The 21698-nt window shown below is 42.0% G+C and overlaps 1 long non-coding RNA gene across 1 annotated transcript; it reads right to left on the bottom strand.

The window, feature by feature from the left end:
* Positions 1-366: 366 nt before the first annotated feature.
* Positions 367-21057, bottom strand: LOC135521812 (uncharacterized). The gene is made up of 3 exons (XR_010452606.1): positions 20960-21057; positions 8610-8678; positions 367-397 (listed from the first exon to the last, which is right to left on the bottom strand). It is a non-coding gene; the product is annotated as an uncharacterized LOC135521812 (long non-coding RNA).
* Positions 21058-21698: the final 641 nt, after the last annotated feature.

A 21698-nucleotide genomic window follows, 5' to 3' on the forward strand; every position in this document is an offset into this window, starting at 1 on the left:
ACAGTTTTGTGGTAGATGTAGACAGGTATGGTCAAGTGAAGATGATACTCTGCCTCATTACTAGTGTCCTCACGAGAGCACCAGCCCATATTTCTGGGACTGTAGAGCATCAGGGCACCTTCGTCAGGGAGGGTGAGGTGACCTCTTTGTGCATTGTTGGGCCGGTCGATGTTACGATGTCCAGATCACCTCTCGGTCTCTGTAGAGCTCCAGGGCACCTTTGTCAGTGATGGTGAGGTGACCTTTTAGTGTATTGTTGCAACTGGCGGTGTTAATTGCCCAAATGGGATGGTCCTGTGTGGTGTAGATAACCAGGTTGACATCCTGTTGGAGGATGAGCATCTTTGTTCTCAGTGTTTGATGCCCAGACAACCTGACCTCAACTGTAGAGCTCTGTCTGCAAAGAGAAAATTAATTAGCATACTAACATGTTAGACAAAGATGACCTCTGTTCAGGATGCCTCTGTTCTGTACTGAATGTTGCATTCCCAACATCCACTTATAAATTATTACGTTATAGGGTGATAATATTTCCCAAATTATTTTTCAATATTCGCGGCACGTGTTCGTCAGCTAAATAAAAATATTAGGGGTGTGCATCTATCCCATTCAAGACGATTTGATACGTATCTAGATATTTGGTCTGCGATATGATACAGGAATGATACGTTTTCATTTGAAACAATTCGGTGCGATTTGATTAGAGAACGAATCAACGTAAATCGATGCACTAAGATTTGTTTCATTTTCTATTCTAAATTCAAATCTGCAATTTGTAACATATCAATCGAAATGTATGATGGACATCCACAAATGAATACACACATTAGGAAACGTAACATATCAGTGGTGACCCGTCATTCAGAGCAGGTGGGGCAGAGCCTGTTTAGCATGTTATTTTGGCATTAATACGTGTCACATATCAGTTTGCAAACAATGTAAAAAAAATAATATATATATATATATATAAAAATTGAATTAATAAATCCGCATACAAACATGGTCTATTTTTTGCTTTCTTGAGTAAGGCAGCTTCAAAATGCAGGTGTTTCAGCCTAACTCAGTGCTTTCTGTGGTGGTGGAGCAGCTATCGGAAAATACAAAGCTTAGGGGTTGGTAATGTTCTCCAGTTGTGCCGTGATTGGCTCAGTGTTCTGTCACTCAGGGAGACCTCTAATTCAAGCCCCATGGGTGCTGCCATAGTTACATTAGAAATGGCCATCCAAGAAGGCTCAATGTCACTGGCCAAAGATAATTAGTCAAATCACGTTATGTCTACCGTAGCTTTGATTGGACTGATCATGTCAACATCATACTTTAAAAAATGTATCTAGCAAGCTAGACAAACAGTCTTCATCATGAATCACAGTGACAATCTGCTAGCAAATCCTTGTCATATGAAGATAAATTATAGATAAAATGTATTGGTGCTCATCGGCCATTTGACATAAACATTACACAACAAGTTTTAAATTGCAAATTCAACAATGAGTGGTTTGGAAGGAATCAGTGGCTAACTGCAAGCATTGCAATGCAATCACTAGCCTGCTATTCAGTGGAGAGGGTGTGTGGTCCAAGTCTGGGTTTAAGGGTCTTTAATTCCAAGCTTAAAAGGATAAACATTCAACACCATGGGCCAGAAAAGTTTGAATACATTGGCCATGCTGTCAATCCAACATGCCTTCTGCCCCGTTCAAAACAACTGGAAACTTGGTGGTAGATTCCTAGTCTCCATTATTGCTCAGCTCAGGTGCCTATAAAGACATACATCATTTACACGCACAGATCCAGCTCAGAGAGGCCTAGCCCATGATCTCCACCAGCAGCAGATATTAATTTAGAATGGGAAATGAATGTGTATATGCAACAAATGTTAGTGCATAAAATCATATCGCATCAAACTGAATATCATTAATTTGTTCTCTAATCAAACCGTATCGTTTCAAACTAAAACATATCATTTATGTGTCCTATTGGAGCCCATGTATATAGATAGGCCTACGTATCGAATCATCTTAAACGGGAAAGATGTAACGTATGTTGTTTGAAGGAGACCAAGGCGTAGCGTTATTTGCGGTCATCATATTTATTTCAATGAGAACCAGCAACAAAATAACAAAGTGAAATCAAAACGAAGGTACCGTTCCGTAGGCTTCAAACTACATCTGATCAGGAACCTGGACAATAAAAATATAAGTCCATTCAGCAGGTAATTCGATGAGAAAGCTATCCATTCCTGGTGCTTTTTCTCCTAGGGAATGTTTTAAAAGAATCTAATATTTCCTTTTTGGTGGTCTCTGTTTTTAGTGATTTATTTTTCGTCTGCTGATAATTGCTTCAGGGTTGTTGAGTCTAAGAAGGCTATAGGATTCGTCCAACTGTTTAATTCTGATTTATATCAATTTCCATAAAGCTTTTAAAACTTCTTATGGCTGCAGGGCCAGTATTGATTAGCTTGGATGAAATGTGCCCAGAGTAAACGGCCTGGTCCTCAGTCCCAGTTGCTAAAATATGCATATTATTATTAGTATTGGATAGTATTGGATTCTAAAACCGTTTGAATGATGTCTGTGAGTATAACATAACTCATATGGCAGGCAAAACCTGAGAAGAAATCCAAACAGGAAGTGGGAAATCTGAGCACATTTCACATGATAACGACCTGCGTTCCATAGCTTCTCTACAGACATAGGAATTCTCCGGTTGGAACTTTATTGAAGATTTATGATAACAACATCCTAAAGATTGATTCTATACTTAGTTTGACAAGTTTCTTCGACCTTTAATATAACTTTTTAAAGTTTTCATCCGACGTTCGGATGGACCTGGACAAGCGTTTGGATTTGTGTACTAAACACGCTAACAAACGTAGCTATTTGGACATAAATAATGGACATTATCGAACAAATCAAGCATTTATTGTGGAACTAGGATTTATGGAGGTGCATTCTGATGAAGATTGTCAAAGGGAATATTTATTATGTGATTTCTGATTTCTCCAACATGGCAGATGATTTTATTTATTTTCTGAGCACCGTCTCAGATTATTATATGGTTTGCTTTTTCCGTAAAGTTTTTTAGAAATTTGACACAGCGGTTGCATTAAGGAGAGGTATACCTATATTTCCATGTCTAACAATTGTATTTATCGACATTTATAATGAGTATTTCTGTAAAATGATGTGGCTCTCTGCAGTATCACCGTATGTTTTTGGAACTAGTGAACGTAACATGCCAATATATACTGAGATTTTTTTTATATAAATATGAACTTTATCAAACAAAACATACATGTCCTATGAATGTCATCTGACGAAGATCATCAAAGGTTAGTGATTCATTTTATCTCTATTTGTGCTTTTTGTGAATCCTCTCTTTGGCTGGAAAAAATGGCTGAATTTTTCTGTGAGTTGGTGGTGACCTAACTAAATTGTTTGTGGTGCATTCGCTGTAAAGCCTATTTGAAATCAGACACTGTGGTGGGATTAAGAACAAGATTACCTTTAAAACAGTATAAGATACATGTATGTTTGAGGAATTTTAATTATGAGATTTCTGTTTTGAATTTGGCGCCCTGCACTTTCACTGCCTGTTGTCATATCGATCCCGTTAATGGGATTGCAGCCCTAAGAAGTTATTAAAATTGTCATTATTTGCGTTGTTATTTCTAATTAACATGAATTTGTATCTTTATCTTTTACAATTATAACTGGTTTAGAGTGTATTCGTTGTGAGATATTTACCCGGATTATTTTCCATTAAGTAGTATGCTTTATTTGTTGTTGGCTCTCTTCAAAAGTAAAAGATCGTATTCCTGCTTAAATTCAGAAGTGTTATTTTCTTCTTTACCTTGTAAAGATTTTTTATGTTATTTTTCTAAGATTGTGATTCTTTCATTTTAATTTCTAAATCAGATTGAACTTTTTGCAGAGTATGAGATTATCATTCCCCTAATGTTTTTAAAAAACATTTATTTAACTAGGCAAGTCAGTTAAGAACACATTCTTATTTACAATGATGGCATAGTTGGTTAACTGCTTTATTCAGGGGCAGAAAAACATAATTTTACCTTGTCAGCTCGGTGATTCGATCTAGCAACCTTTTGGTTACTGGCCCAACGCTCTAACAACTAGGCTACCTTCCACTACATGTCAAAAGTCTTTGTTTAAGGTTTCAGGCTTGTTTCTTCCCAAACAGGAAGAATTTGTAGTTTTGGCACCGGGAGTCACACTTGGAAATCAGTCTGTGGGCCCGCGAAGAAGAGGACTTGCTAATTTTACTTTTCTATTGAACATACTTCTTTCCGTATTAAATATTATTGTTGAATGACATTTTAGGGTACCTGAGGATTGTATAGAAACATAGTTGACTTGTTTTAACAAAGTTTAGCAGTAGCTTTTTTGATTCCTTTGTCCGCATGTTGAACGAGTGGATTACTCAAAATCGATGGTGCCAACTAAACAGACTATTTGGGATATAAAGAAGGATTTTATCTAAGAAAACTCCCATGCATGTTGTAGCTGATACCGTTTGGATTGCAAACAGAGGAAGATTTTCAAAAAGTAAGTGATTATTTAATTGCTATTCGTGATTTTATGAAGCCTGTGCTGTTTGAAAAAATATGTTGATGCTTGGGGGTCATTGGAAGACCCATTTGCAAGCAAGCTTTAACTTCCTGACTGATGTCTTGAGATGTTGCTTCAATATAGTCACACACTTTTCCCACCTCATGATGCCATCTATTATGTGAAGTGCACCAGTCCCTTCTGCAGCAAAGCATATCCACAACATGATGCTGCCACTCCCGTGCTTCACAGGTGGGATGGTGTTCTTCGGCTTGCAAGTCTCCCCCTTTTTCCTCCAAACATAACGATGGTCATTATGGCCAAACAGTTCTATTTTTGTTTCATCAGACAAGAGGACATTTTGAAGGTTTTGGAGCAGTGGCTTCTTCCTTGCTGAGCGGCCTTTCAGGTTATGCCGATATACTACTCGTTTTACTGTGGTTATAGATACTTTTGTACCCGTTTCCTCCAGCATCTTCACAAGGTCCTTTGCTGTTGTTCTGGGACTGATTTGCACTTTTCACACTAAAATATGTTAATCTCTAGGAGACAGAACGTGTCGCCTTCCTGAGCGTTATGACAGCTGCGTGGTCCCATGGTGTTTATACTTGCGTACTATAGTTTGTACAGATGAACGTGGTACCTTCAGGCGTTTGGAAATTGCTCCCAAGGATGAACCAGACTTGTGGAGGTCTACATTTTTTTTCTGAGGTCATGGCTGATTTCTTTTGATTTTCCCATAATGTCAAGCAAAGAGGCACTGAGTTTGAAGGTAGGCCTTGAAATACATCCACAGGTACACCTCCGATTGACTCAAATTAGTTCAATTAGCCTACCAGAAGCTTCTAAAGCCATGACATCATTTGTTGCAATTTTCCAAGCTGTTTAAAAGCACTGTCAATTTAGTGTATGTAAACTTCTTCCCCACTGCAGTGAAATAATCGGTCTATAAACAATTGTTGGAAAAGTTACTTGTGTCATGCACAAAGTAGATGTCCTCACCGACTTGGCAAAACTATAATTTGTTAACAAGAAATCTGTGGCGTGGTTGAAAAATGAGTTTTAATGACTCCAACCTGAGTGTATGTAAATGTCCGACTTCAACTGTATATCACATTTTTTGTATCCAGTAAATTGTTTGTTTATATTGTTGAATGTATTTTTGGAGAGAAAGACATGTAGTCAATTCTTGAATAGCGTTTCTTACTTAGAGAAAAAAAGGAATAGTAATTTGTAGTTGGGATTAGTAATCTCCAGGTGTCCTGTAGATTATTTGTAGAGATTAAATTTTTCAGCCTCTTTGGAGGCTCCCTAAATGTGACTTTTTTATTACTAATTCTGTCAATCTTATCGAAAGTATGATTTAGGTCACCTGCTAAAATAATAGTTAAATATCTGGATTTGATCTAATATAGCTTGAATTCCATCTAAAAACACCAGATTTGCCTCTGGTGTGATATACAATTAAATCAATGTATATTTTACACCATGTAAGGTACAATTCAACATTAGAAAAAAAGGCCTTCTTGGTCCATGTGCTAGGATATAAGGGAAAATGGTGTATCAGTATGCCTACACCTCTGCTGTTAATACAGTAGGTGGCAGCATAGGTGGCAGCATAGGCCTCTCCAACCCAGCTCCTCTTTAAATATGACAATTCCCCTTTTCTTAAATGGAACACTTGCAACCACATCTGCTGACAATCTCTTTAAGTGTTCGAGAACCCCCCTCACCCTCCATCATGTTGCCAGTGCACATTCCATGTGATCAGTTGGATTTTGTTGGTATTTACTTGTATTGAATAACAGTGAACCTAATCTATCACTGAAGAACCAAATAAAACATTTTAGCAGACATTACATAATGGGGCAGTGGGCATTCACACACACAACTGGCCGTGATTGGGAGTACCATAGGGCAGCGCACAATTGGCCCAGGGTTGGCCCAGGGTTTGGCCGGTGTAAGCAGTCATTGTAAATAACAATTTGTTCTTAACTGACTTGTCTAGTTATGGAAAGGTAAAATCAATTTTAAAAATGACTTTAACATGAGCTACTTTTCCCACATCGGAAATCTGTAAGTCTCTTTGCTATAAACAACGTTGGACAGTGCCGGAACTGACCAATGTCAGGTATCAATGGACTGACCAATTTCAAAAAAAGAATTTCACCTTTATTAAACCAGGTAGGCAAGTTGAGAACAAGTTCTCATTTACAATTGCGACCTGGCCAAGATAAAGCAAAGCAGTTTGACACATACAACGACACAGAGTTACACATGGAGTAAAACAAACATACAGTCAATAATACAGTAGAAACAAGTCTATATACGATGTGAGCAAAGGGAGGTAAAGGCAAAAAAGGCCATGGTGGCAAAGTAAATACAATATAGCAAGTAAAACACTGGAATGGAAGATTTGCAGTGGAAGAATGTGCAAAGGAGCAAAATAAATAAATAAATACCATTAAATAAATACAGTAGGGAAAGAGGTAGTTGTTTGGGCCAAATTATAGATGGGCTATGTACAGGTGCAGTAATCTGTGAGCTGCTCTGACAGCTGGTGCTTAATCTTGAAAGTCTGGGGGCGCTATTTCATTTTTGGATGAAAAACGTTCCCGTTTTAAACAAGATATTTTGTCACAAAAAGATGCTCGACTATGCAAATAAATGATAGCTTTGGAAAGAAAACACTGAATTTTCCAGAACTGCAAAGATATTGTCTGTGGGTGCCCTAGAACGGGAGCTACAGGCAAAACCAAGATGAAACGGCAACCAGGAAATGAGCAGGATTTTTGAGGCACTGTTTTCCATTGTCTCCTTATATGGCTGTGAATGCGAGAGGAATGAGCCTGCCCTATCTATCGTTTCCCCAAGGTGTCTGCAGCATTGTGACGTATTTGTAGGCATATCATTGGAAGATTGACCATAAGAGACTACATTTTCCAGGTGTCCGCCCGGTGTCCTCCGTCGACATTGGTGCGTCATTTTCAGCTGCTGGTATTTTTCCATGGGATTCTGAGGGGAAAGCAGGCTTCCACGAACGGCATATCAATGAAGAGATATGTGAAAAAACACCTTGAGGATTGATTCTAAACAACGTTTGCCATGTTTCGGTCGATATTATGGAGTTAATTCGGAAAAAGTTTGACGTTTTGGTGACTGAATTTTCGGTTTGTTTCGGTAGCCAAATGTGATGTACAAAACGGAGCGATTTCTCCTACACAAAGATTCTTTCAGGAAAAACTGAACATTTGCTATGTAACTGAGAGTCTCCTCATTGAAAACACCCGAAGCTCTTCAAAGGTAAATTATTTTATTTATTTGGTTATCTGGTTTTTGTGAAAATGTTGCGTGCTATATGCTACGCAAAATGCTAAGCTAGCTTGCAATACTCTTACACAAATGCTTGATTTGCTATGGTTCAAAAGCATATTTTGAAAATCTGAGATGACAGTGTTGTTAAGAAAAGGCTAAGCTTGAGAGCAGGCATATTATTTTAATTTCATTTGCGATTTTCAGAAATCGTTAACGTTGCGTTATGCTAATGAGCCTGAGGCTGTATTCACGATCCCGGATACGGGATGGGGAGTATCAAGAGGTTAAAGCTAGTGAGGGAGATAAGTGTTTCCAGTTTCAGAGATGTTTATAGTTCGTTCCAGTCATTGGCAGCAGAGAACTGGAAGGAGAGGCGGCCAAAGAAATAATTGGTTTTGGTGGTGACCAGAGCGATATACCTGCTGGTGGGTGATGCAGACTGGGATACAGAAATTGCATTACAGACAAGATAAGATAAGAAATATTGCAGTAACAACGCAGAAACCCAAAGATCTGGACCAGCTGGCGGAGAGAATGGGGAGTATCCTCATCCAGGGAAGAGACCATCTCACTTACCACCACCAGACTACCACAACAACAACTCCCACCACATATCCTCAGTCTCATCAAGCAGAAAAGAAAGATCCGGAGAGACTTTATTAGAACAAGAGCACCCAAACTGAAAACAGAAGTTAATCGGTTGCAGAATCACATCAGACATCAACTCACCCTCCACAAACAGAAACAGTGGACTGCCTTCTATCACCAGCTAGATACAGACACCAACCCCCGGACCTTCTGGAAAAAATCAAAACAATTTGATTACTTCTATTTTTAAAACAAAACACCACGAACTCATGTCGGGAAAAGCAAAAAGGCAAAACTAATCTACGACCGTTCTGATAAAAACATTAGGGCACTCAGCCTCAGGGGATGTCTTGCTGACCACACCCTCCTTCCTTGCTCCTGGCCTGCCCTGCCTCTTCCACCAATCCAATTGTTTCTTATGGACAGAAAAGAGCAGAGGCTCTGAGCTGTCCGATCAGGTCCATTGTCTACTTGTCTACGGAGTCTAGTTGATAGGTAATCGACTAGACGGACTGTTCCCCGGACTCCGTGTGTAGGGATTTGTACAATGCTTGAACAAGGCTATTGAACTTGACATTGGTGTCTGTCTGTGTTCCTTTATCCAACATATCATACTGAAACATTGTATCAGAAGTGTCTTGAAAACCACACGTTTGTTATTTCTGTAGCTAAGTACAGTATTGGCACGGTTACGTTCCATATGCGAACACACGCCGTTTCCTATTGCTCGTCACAACACTGATCAACTCGTTGTTAGCTGGCAAGCAAGCATCACTCCCTAATGTTACCTCGATGGCTGAAGGCAAAGATATCTCCTATTCCATCGCTATGGCAGCGAACATTCCGCCACCAAATCCCATGGTTCTCACAGGGGTCTCGACTACTAATTGGTACAACTTCAGGGATGAATTCGAGGACTATGCGCTGGCAACTGGTCTACATAAGAAACCCAACGAGGTCCAAGCGGCAACTCTGAGGAGTTTAATGGGCAGCAAATGCAGGCATATCTACCGGCACAATCTCACCCTCACAGCACGACAACAGTGTGATGCAAAGGCTATATTGGATGCATTCGAGAATTATTTCAAACCCACCAGGAACGTCATTTACGATTGGTTTGTTTTCGAAAGCTGCAAACAGGAAGAGGGTGAGTCAGTACACAACTTTGTAACACGTTTGAGAGAAAGATCCGTTACTTGTGAATACGAGGGATTGAAAGATGAATTGATAGCGCTGGCGTCTACTAAGAGAGAGAGGCTTAACATTAGTAAATGCCATTGAAATGTGCAGCACTGCCAAAGTCAGTGACATGAGAATGAGAGCAATGGAAATCAGAAACCCACACACTGACGTTGATACGGTTCATGCTGTTGCCAGGCAGACATTCAGACAAAACCAATCGAGGCAGAGTCATTCACCACGAACGGTGAACACAGAGAGCCCCATAGCATGTAAATACACAGGCACGAGGCAAAGAGCACTGCCCTGCCTACGGAAAACCATGCAGAGCTTGTGGAACTAATAATCACTTTGTAAAAGTGTGTCTCAAAAGCAAAAGACGGGTGAGTGATGGCAAGATTTACTGTGTTGATGATGTAACTCAGTTTCAGAACAGTGAAAGTGACATTTACATGCATGAATCAATTGGGGCTGTACACTCAAGAGGGAAGAAATGGTTTGTGACACTACAATTACACAACAGGCAACGTAATGAGCTACAAAGACAAAATCAACCTGGAACCTGATACACACCTCTTGCCCAGTGATACTAGACTAAAGCTGTACTCAGGAGAGCTAATGAGCTCTATGGGCATCTTTGTGACCAAATGTGTTATTCGGGGACGCAAACACAAGCTGGAGTTTGAGATTGTGAAAACCAGTCAACATCCTATCCTCTCAGGCTCTACATGTGAACGCCTGGGAATGATGCAGTTCGGCGTACCAAATGATCTGCACATCGTGGATTATGTCCAGCATGGACCCCTGCCCTAAGAACAACTACTCAGCAGATATGAAGTGGATGAGAGCATCACTCCAGTCCAGTGTGCTCCTCGCAATGTGTCCATTGCAATGAAAGTGGCTGTGAAGGCCCAGCTGGACAAGTATGAGGCCGATGGCCACATGACATCTGTGACTAAACCAACTGACTGGATCAGCAATATGGTCATAGTGGAAATAAACAGAGAAGCTGAGGGTCTGCATCGATCCAAAGCATCTGAACCAAGCACTGAAACAATCCCACTACATCATGCCGACACTAGAGGATGTCCTCTACAAGCTTCCCAAGGCCAGGATTTCCACCTTGGTGGATGTCCGAGATGCATTCCTTCAATGCAAGCTGGACGAAGAAAGCAGCTTCAAGACTACCTTCTGGACCCCTGGGGTCAGAAACGCTGACTCAAGCTCCCGTTTGGTGTCTCAGTGGCGCCTGAGGTATACCTCATTGGGCATTGAACCCATCGCCGATGATGTCCTGATCGTAGGCTGTGGTGACACAGACGAAGAAGCAGAACGGGACCACGATGTGAAGCTCCTGGCACTGATGGAGCGCTGCCGATCAGTTAAGCTTCGCCTTGGCCTGAAGAAGCTGTAGTTCAAGGTGAAAGATGTCCACTTCCATGGTCACATTCTCTCGGCCAAAGGCCTAAAGCCGGACCTAGACAAAGTCAGAGTGATCCTCGACATGCCAAACTCGTCTGATGCAAAAGGAGTACAGCGTCTCATCGGTTTTGCAAACTATCTTGCAAAGTTCATGCCACACCTATCAACAGTCTGTGAGCCTCTGCGCCGGTTGCTGGACAAAGACACATCATGGCACTGGCTCCCCAAACATGAGGCCGCAGTGCAATGCAGTACAGATGCTTTCAACTATTTTTACTTAAGTACTTTACACCACTGACAATGACTCACCATATTCCAGAAGCACAATCAACACCTCTAGTCAGGTGTTGAAAACTAGTATGAGCTATACACTATGATGCAATGCATCAGATTATTGTTTATTAAATGTGTTAATGTGTTTGTACCTGTCCCTATTCAAATAAACCAGAATTCACCACTATGAAGCAGTTCATTTCTGCCACGGTTTGAGGAAAGAAAGATAGTTGGTGAAATCCCATGTCTAGAGAATCCTGTAGTAGCCTATCAGTTTTTCTGTAATGAAAATAAATCTGTTATTGAAAGTTTTCCTGCAATGTTTCCTCATTCTCAAAGTGTCACTTTCTCCTCAACGTGCCAAGGCATTACTTTAGGACTCAGGAGTGAGGAAAGGACTTGGTAAGAAAGGGCCTTAAACCTACCCTTTCTGTAACAGACGCTTAAAACTAGTGTGCGTTAATTGATAGAATGCTTCAGATTGTTTATTCAATGTGTCAATGTTGTAAGAATAGGCATGACTCCCACTCACAATGGTTCTCTGGAAGGTTTTTACTCAACACCCCTCTATGGAAGTCATTAGAATTCTGTGACAAGTTAAACGAGGATGTTTCTCAGTAATCGCCCACATTTCTTCATCATAACATCAGGTAGTAGTCATTACCATGGAATAACTGAAGACGAGTAGGCGGCCAGTATGTTGCAATAAACCTTAGGGAATTATTAACAGAACAGAGTTTCTGAAGAATTCATGTGTTATTCCCCACCCATCTTAAAGTGTCAATCCACAGTTGAAACAATAACCAAATGTCATCCCTGGCTCTGTTTTGGTAAAAAGCTGAGGGATAGGGCTGGATAAATGTAACCGCTCTTAAATTTACAGACAGAGCTATGGATGCAAGGACTGACCATCCAGGATATCAAAATGGTAAGTTATAGTGTTTGTGTACTTTTACTTTGTTTGTTTACAAACATTGGAGTAAAAACAAGCTTTTATTTTGTGTTCGGATGATGATAGTTGTAAATTGGCGCCGGATAAGAAGGCAGTCGTTTTACGTGTCCCCAACCAATTGTGGTTTTTTGGTTTGTTTATTTGCGTTGTTTGTAACTTGTTTTTTAACTTATTTTGTACATAATGTTGCCGCTACTGTCTCTTTATGATCGAAAATAACTTCTGGACATCAGGACTGTGATTATCCACCACAGACTGGCAGAATCCTTTTTTCCTTTAACGAGTCTGACGAGCCCGATGCAAACGATATCCTGCTTTCTCAGGAACAGGCCCAGATCCCCGTGATTTGCGTGAAGAGGAGGCGGAGAAAAAGGGAACGGAGGGCGGGCTGGCTTCTGAGAATTCGTAGACAATCAAATAAACCCTCGCTTCCTTCCACTCTGCAAGCAAACGCGCAATCTTTGGACAATAAATTAGATGACCTACGTGGAAGATTAAACTAACCATGGGACATTCAAAACTGTAATATCTTATGCTTCACACAGTTGTGGCTAAACAAGGACACTATCAACATACAGCTGTCTGGTTATACGCTGCACCAGCAGGATAGACAGCGGTGTCTGGTAAGACAAGGGGCGGCAGAATAATTTCTATCAGCATGTTAAATGTGCAACCAGAGGAAAAAAACTCTGTAGCACCTTTACTATACACACAGAGGCGCATAAAATGCTCTCCCTCACCCTCCAAGCACCAGTGACTAGATCAATAAAAAAAAGTGGTCAGATGAAACAGATGCTTAGCTACAGGACTGTTTTGCTAGCACAGACTGGAATATGTTCCAGGATTCCTCCGATGGCATAGAGGAGTACACCACATCAGTCATTGGCTTTATTAATAAGTGACTGTGGCCCTTCAGTGACCGTACGTACAAACCCCAACCAGAAGCTATGGATTACAGGCAACATCCGCACTTAGCTAAAGGCTAGAGCTGCCGCATTCAAGGAGAGGAACTCTATTCCGGAAGCTTATAAGAAATCCCGCTATGCCCTTCGACGAACCATCAAACAAGCAAAGCGTCAATACAGGACTAAGATCGAGTCGTACTACACCGGCTCTGACGCTTGTCGGACGTGGCAGGGCTTGCAAACCATTACAGACTACAAAGGGATGCACAGCCGAGAGCTGCCCAGTGACACAAGCCTACCAGATGAGCTAAACTACTTCAACGCTTCGAGGCAAATAACACTGAAACATGCATGAGAGCACCAGCTGTTCTGGAAGACTGTGTGATCACATTCTCCGCAGCCGATGTGAGTAAGACCTTTTAAACAGGTCAACATTCACAAGGCCGCAGGGCCAGACGGATTACCAGGATGTGTACTGCGAGCGTGCGCTGTCCAACTGGCAAGTGCCGCCACTGATATTTCAACCTCTCCCTGCCTGAGTCTGTAATACCAACATGTTTTAAGCAGACTACCATAGTCCCTGTGCACAAGAACACTAAGGTAACGTGCCTAAATGACAACCGGCCCGTAGTACTCACGTCTGTATCCATGATGTACTTTGAAAGGCTGGTCATGGCTCACATCAACACCACTTTCCCAGAAAACCTAGACCCCCTCCAATTTGCATACTGCCCTAACAGATCCACAGATGATGCAATGTCTATTTCACTCCACACTGCCCTTTCCCACCTGGTCAAAAGGAACACCTATGTGAGAATGCTATTCATTGACTACAGCTCAGCATTCAACACCATAGTGCCCTCAGAGCTCATCAATAAGCTAAGGACTTTAGGACTAAACACCTCCCTCTGCAACTGGATCCTGGACTTCCTGACGGGCCGCCCCCAGGAGGTAAAGGTAGGTAACGACACATCTGCCACACTGATCTTCAACACTGGAGACCCTCAGGGGTGCGTGCTCAGTCCCCTCCTGTACTCCCTGTTCATCCACGACTGCGTGGCCAGGCACGACTCCAACACCATCATTAGGTTTGCAGACATGACAACAGTGGTAGGCCTGATCACCGACAACAACGAGACATCCTATAGGGAGGAGGTCAGAGACCTGGCCGTGTTGTGCCAGAATAATAACTCAACGTAACCAAGACTAAAGAGATGATTGTGGACTACAGGAAAAGGAAGACCAAACATGCCCCAAAGGCGCTGTACTGCAGCATGTTGAGAGCTTCAAGTTCCTTGGTGTCCACATCACCAACAAGCTAGAATGGTCCAAACACACCAAGACAGTCGTGAAGAGGACACGACAAGCCTATTCCCCCTCAGCAAAATTAAAAGATTTGGAATGGGTCCTCTGATCTTCAAAAGGTTCTACAGCTGCAACATCGAGAACACATCTGCCACACTGATCTTCAACACTGGAGCCCCTCAGGGGTGCATCACTGCCTGGTATGGCAACTGCTCGGCCTCTGACCCCAAGGCACTACAGAGGGTAGTGCGTGCGGCCCAGTACATCACAGGGGCTCAGCTCCCTGCCATCCAGGACCTCTACACCAGGCAGTGTCAGAGGAAGGCCATAAAAATTCAGCCAAACAGTTATAGACTGTTCTCTCTACTACTTCATGGCAAGCGATACCGGAGCACCAAGTCTAGGACCAAAAGGCTTCTCAACAGCTTTTACCTCCAAGCCATAAGACTCCTGAACAGGTAATCAAATGGCTACCGGACTATTTGCATTCCCCCCCAACCCCTCTTTTATGCTGCTGCTCTCTGTTTATCAATAATGCATAGTCACTTTAACTACACATTCATGTACAGCCCGACTAACCGGTGCCCCCGCACATTGGCTACCAGGACTATCTGCATTGTGTCCCACCACCCACCACCCACCAAATTTTGTGCAGAAATAGGTTTACATCCCTGTTAGAGAGCATTTCTCCTTTGCCAAGATATTCCATCTAACTGACAGGTGTGTGATGTCAAGAAGCTGATTAAACAGCATTATCACTACGCCTTGTGCTGGAGACAATAAATGACCACTATAAAATGTGCAATTTTGTTTAACACAATATCAAATATGTCTAAAGTTTTGAGAGAGCGTGCAATTGCCATGCTGACTGCAGGAATGTCCACCAGAGCTGTTGCCAGATAATTTAATGTTAATTTCTCTCCAACGTTGTTTTAGAGAATTTGGCAATACGTCCAACCGGCCTCACAAACGCAGACCACGTGTAACAACGCCAGCCCAGGACCTCCACATCTGGATTCTTCACTTGTGGTATCGTCTGAGACCAGCCATCCAGACAGTTGATGAAATGGAGGAGCATTTCTGTCTGTAATAAAGCCCTTTTGTGGGGGAAAACTAAAATCGTATTGTCTGGGCTTGGCTCCCCAGTGGGCAGGCATGTATTGTTGTCTCTACCTTCTTGCCCTTTGTGCTGTTGCTTGTGCCAAATAATGTTTGTACCATGTTTTGTGCTGCTACCATGCGGTTGTCATGTTGTATTGCTACCATGCTGTTTTGTCATGTGTTGTTGCCATGCTATGTTGTTGTCTTAGATCTCTCTTTATGTAGTGTTCTGTTGTCTCTTGTCGTGATGTGTTTTTTCAAATATTTTTATTTAATTTATTTGTATTTTTAATCCCTGTCCCCGCAGGAGGCCTTTTGGTAGGCCATCATTGTAAATAAGAATTTGTTCTTAACTGACTTGCCTAGTTAAATAAAGATTAAATAAAATAAAACATAAATAAAATGGCACCCAATGGGGTGGGCCTATGCCCTCCTAGGCCAACCCATGGCTGCGCCCATGCCCAGTCATGTGAAACCCATAGATTTCAGGACCTGGACACATGGCTCAAGAGAGACCTGGATACAAGGCTCAAGAGAGACCTGGACACAAGGCTCAAGAGAGACCTGGACACAAGGCTCAAGCGGGAACTGGACACAAGGCTCAAGAGAGACCTGTACACAAGCCTCAAAAGAGACCTTGATACAAGGCTCAAGAGAGACCAGGATACAAGGCTCAAGAGAGACCAGGATACAAGGCCCAAGAGAAATCTAGACACAAGGCTCAAGAGAGACCTGGACACAAGGCTCAAGAGAGACCAGGATACAAGGCCCAAGAGAAATCTAGACACAAGGCTCAAGAGAGACCTGGACACAAGGCTCAAGCGGGAAATGGACACAAGGCTCAAGAGAGACCTGTACACAAGCCTCAAGAGAGACCTTGATACAAGGCTCAAGAGAGACCAGGACACAAGGCTCAAGAGAGACCAGGATACAAGGCCCAAGAGAAATCTAGACACAAGGCTCAAGAGAGACCTTGATACACGGCTCAAGAGAGACCAGGACAAAAGGCCCAAGAGAGATCTGGACACAAGGCTCAAGAGAGACCAGGACACAAGGCCCAATAGAGATCTGGACACAAGGCTCAAGAGAGACCTGGATACAAGGCTCAAGAGAGATCTGGACACAAGGCTCAAGAGATACCTGGATACAAGGCTCAAGAGAGACCTAGACACAAGTCATCGTTAATGTATCTACCCACAACACTTCCTGTTTATGGTCCAATCCCAGATCCCCTTGCTGCAGCGAGCCTAGGCCTTGTCGCCCCGCCCCCTGTCTCTGCTGGCCAGTTCCTGGAGCGCCCCCGCATGGTTGCAGACCAACAGTGCTCTCACTGGCAAGGGCTCTCTGAAGGGCCAGCCTGGGGGTAAGGAGCACAAGACCTGGGCTAAATACTACAGTGCCTTGCGAAAGTATTCGGCCCCCTTGAACTTTGCGACCTTTGCCACATTTCAGGCTTCAAACATAAAGATATAAAGCTGTGTTTTTTTGTGAAGAATCAACAACAAGTGGGACACAATCATGAAGTGGAACGACATTTATTGGATATTTCAAACTTTTTTAACAAATCAAAAACTGAAAAATTGGGCGTGCAAAATTATTCAGCCCCCTTAAGTTAATACTTTGTAGTGCCACCTTTTGCTGCGATTACAGCTGTAAGTCAGATTCTCGATTGGATTCAGGTCTGGACTTTGACTTGGCCATTCTAACACCTGGATATGTTTATTTTTGAACCATTCCATTGTAGATGTTGCTTTATGCTTTGGATCATTGTCTTGTTGGAAGACAAATCTCCGTCCCAGTCTCAGGTCTTTTGCAGACTCCATCAGGTTTTCTTCCAGAATGGTCCTGTATTTGGCTCCATCCATCTTCCCATCAATTTTAACCATCTTCCCTGTCCCTGCTGAAGAAAAGCAGGCCCAAACCATGATGCTGCCACCACCATGTTTGACAGTGGGGATGGTGTGTTGTGGTAGATGAGCTGTGTTGCTTTTACGCCAAACATAACGTTTTGCATTGTTGCCAAAAAGTTCAATTTTGGTTTCATCTGACCAGAGCACCTTCTTCCACATGTTTGGTGTGTCTCCCAGGTGGCTTGTGGCATACTTTAAACAACACTTTTTATGGATATCTTTAAGAAATGGCTTTCTTCTTGCCACTCTTCCATAAAGGCCAGATTTGTGCAATATACGACTGATTGTTGTCCTATGGACAGAGTCTCCCACCTCAGCTGTAGAACTCTGCAGTTCATCCAGAGTGATCATGGGCCTCTTGGCTGCATCTCTGATCAGTCTTCTCCTTGTATGAGCTGAAAGTTTAGAGGGACGGCCAGGTCTTGGTAGATTTGCAGTGGTCTGATACTCCCTCCATTTCAATATTATCGCTTGCACAGTGCTCCTTGGGATGTTTAAAGCTTGGGAAATCTTTTTGTATCCAAATCCGGCTTTAAACTTCTTCACAACAGTATCTCGGACCTGCCTGGTGTGTTCCTTGTTCTTCATGATGCTCTCTGCGCTTTTAACGGACCTCTGAGACTATCACAGTGCAGGTGCATTTATACAGAGACTTGATTACACACAGTTGGATTGTATTTATCATCATTAGTCATTTAGGTCAACATTGGATCATTCAGAGATCCTCACTGAACTCCTGGAGAGAGTTTGCTGCACTGAAAGTAAAGGGGCTGAATAATTTTGCACGCCCAATTTTTCAGTTTTTGATTTGTTAAAAAAGTTTGAAATATCCAATAAATGTTGGTCCACTTCATGATTGTGTCCCATTTGTTGTTGATTCTTCACAAAAAAATACAGTTTATATCTTTGTGTTTGAAGCCTGAAATGTGGCAAAAGGTCGCAAAGTTCAAGGGGGTCGAATACTTTCGCAAGGCACTGTAAGTCAGGTATCATACAGCATACACACCTAAACCTGGACTAAATACTATGTCAGGTATCATACAGTATATACACAAAGAACTGGGCTAAATACTATGTCAGGTATCATACAGTATATACACAAAGAACTGGGCTAAATACTATGTCAGGTATCATACAGTATACACACAAAGAACTGGGCTCAATACTATGTCAGGTATCATACAGTATACACACAAAGAACTGGGCTCAATACTATGTCAGGTATCATACAGTATACACACCTTAACCTGGACTAAATACTATGTCAGGTATCATACAGTATACACACAAAGAAATGGGCTAAATACTATGTCAGGATTCATACAGTATACACACCTTAACCTGGGCTAAATACTATGTCAGGTATCATACAGTATACACACAAAGAACTGGGCTAAATACTATGTCAGGTAGCATACAGTATACACACCTTAACCTGGGCTAAATACTATGTCAGGATTCATACAGTATACACACCTTAACCTGGGCTAAATACTATGTCAGGTATCATACAGTATACACACAAAGAACTGGGCTAAATACTATGTCAGGTAGCATACAGTATACACACCTTAACCTGGGCTAAATACTATGTCAGGTATCATACAGCATACACACCTTAACCTGGACTAAATACTATGTCAGGATTCATACAGCATACACACCTTAACCTGGGCTAAATACTATGTCAGGTATCATACAGCATACACACCTTAACCTGGACTAAATACTATGTCAGGTATCATACAGTATACACACCTTAACCTGAGTTAAATACTATGTCAGGTAGCATACAGTATACATATCTAAACCTGGACTAAATACTATGTCAGGTATCATACAGTATACACACAAAGAACTGGGCTAAATACTATGTCAGGTAGCATACAGTATACACACCTTAACCTGGGCTAAATACTATGTCAGGTATCATACAGCATACACACCTTAACCTGGACTAAATACTATGTCAGGATTCATACAGCATACACACCTTAACCTGGGCTAAATACTATGTCAGGTATCATACAGCATACACACCTTAACCTGGACTAAATACTATGTCAGGTATCATACTGTACACACACCTAAACCTGCACTAAATACTATGTCAGGTATCATACAGTATACACACCTTAACCTGGACTAAATACTATGTCAGGTATCATACAGTATACACACCTTAACCTGAGCTAAATACTATGTCAGGTAGCATACAGTATACATATCTAAACCTGGACTAAATACTATGTCAGGTAGCATACAGTATACACACCTTCAAGTTCAAAACCCCCGAGCTGACAAGGTACAAATCTGTCGTTAACCGACAGGCAGTTAACCCACTGTTCCTAGGCCGTCATTGAAAATATGAATTTGTTCTTAACTGACTTGCCTGGTTAAATAAAGGTAAATAAAATAAATAAAACAGTATACACACCTTAACCTGGACTAAATACTATGTCAGGTATCATACAGTATACACACCTTCACCTGGACTAAATACTATGTCAGGTAGCATACAGTATACACACCTTAACCTGGGCTAAATACTATGTCAGGTATCATACAGTATACACACCTTAACCTGGACTAAATACTATGTCAGGTATCATACAGTATACACACCTTCACCTGGACTAAATACTATGTCAGGTATCATACAGTATACACACCTTCACCTGGACTAAATACTATGTCAGGTATCATACAGTATACACACCTTAACCTGGACTAAATACTATGTCAGGTATCATACAGTATACACACCTTAACCTGGACTAAATACTATGTCAGGTATCATACAGTATACACACCTTAACCTGGGCTAAATACTATGTCAGGTATCATACAGTATACACACCTTAACCTGGGCTAAATACTATGTCAGGTATCATACAGTATACACACCTTAACCTGGACTAAATACTATGTCAGGTATCATACAGTATACACACCTTAACCTGTCTGTGTCCAAGATATGTTGGTGTGTGTTACAGTATGACTGACTGTCTGTACCCGTGTCCAGGTGAAGACGTTTAACGAGGGCTGTGTGATGGTGAGGCAGCCTGCTCTGGAGCTGATATCTCACGTGAAGAGAGCTGACTACAGCAAGCCCACCCTGCGCTACCTACTCTGTATCCTAATATACCTGATCACACCTCAGTGTACCTTTACACATTTAATATACACACAGTCATCCCCGTACCTCTCTGACCAGTGCTGTCTACCTGTATTATGTTGGTGTCGACCTTGACTGGTTGTGTAGATGGTGTGAAGGGCAGTGGGATTCTGTCCACTACTGCTACACACAGGGATGCTAGTAGCACACATACATACACACACATACACACACACACACACACCCCCCTGAGACGACATACACACAGACAGACAAAATAATTCTACTAATAATGATTGTGATTATATCTCCTCTCCATAGCCCACCTGTAGGTGAAGAAGTGTAAGGAACTGCTGCTCTCCTCCTACCCGCTTCGACCAGCCAATTTAGCCCTTCAACTGGCTACAAAACTACAGAACCACCAATGAACACTTCCTCTCCAAGATAGCTCCTCCTCCTCAGATAGATAGTGTGCGCCTGGTACATGTTACCTGTAGGAACAGCTCTTGGGTCAGTTTACCCTCCCCTAATCCTAACATAAGACATTAGAAGTAAGATATGTAAGTAAACTTGAGGTGTCCTGTACGTGTGACTAGTGTATCTCTCCTTGTGTTGTTGTTTTAGATCAAGTTGAGGCAGCGGTACGTGTGGACTAAGAGAGAGAGCACTGAGGAGGGACGGCCACTAGGGGAGCTGGTGGACATGGTGAGTCCAGTGTCAATGTGCCCTATATTAGTCTGGGCTCCAGTCTTGCAACATGATTGGTTCAGTGCATTTCTTTTCTAAGAACCCCATACCACGTGTAAAGGTCAAATGTTAAAGTCTGAATAGAAAGCCTGGAATTGTACACAGTATTCATCTTCTCTCACTCTATCTTGGTTAGTGCAGGTGACTGTGACCAATTGGCAGAATGCCCAGAATATATTCTGGAAGTTAAGATCGGAGACATTGCTCAGTTTCTTGGGGAACTGAGCCAGTGCAATAATAGCCAGTCACCTGCAGGAACCAACCCTATGAACCATGACTACGTAGCTTTTTGTGTCGCAGGCTGGGGGACAGAGGGGT

Source organism: Oncorhynchus masou, chromosome 30, assembly GCF_036934945.1.
Source record: "Oncorhynchus masou masou isolate Uvic2021 chromosome 30, UVic_Omas_1.1, whole genome shotgun sequence".
Classification (NCBI taxonomy): Eukaryota; Metazoa; Chordata; class Actinopteri; order Salmoniformes; family Salmonidae; genus Oncorhynchus; species Oncorhynchus masou.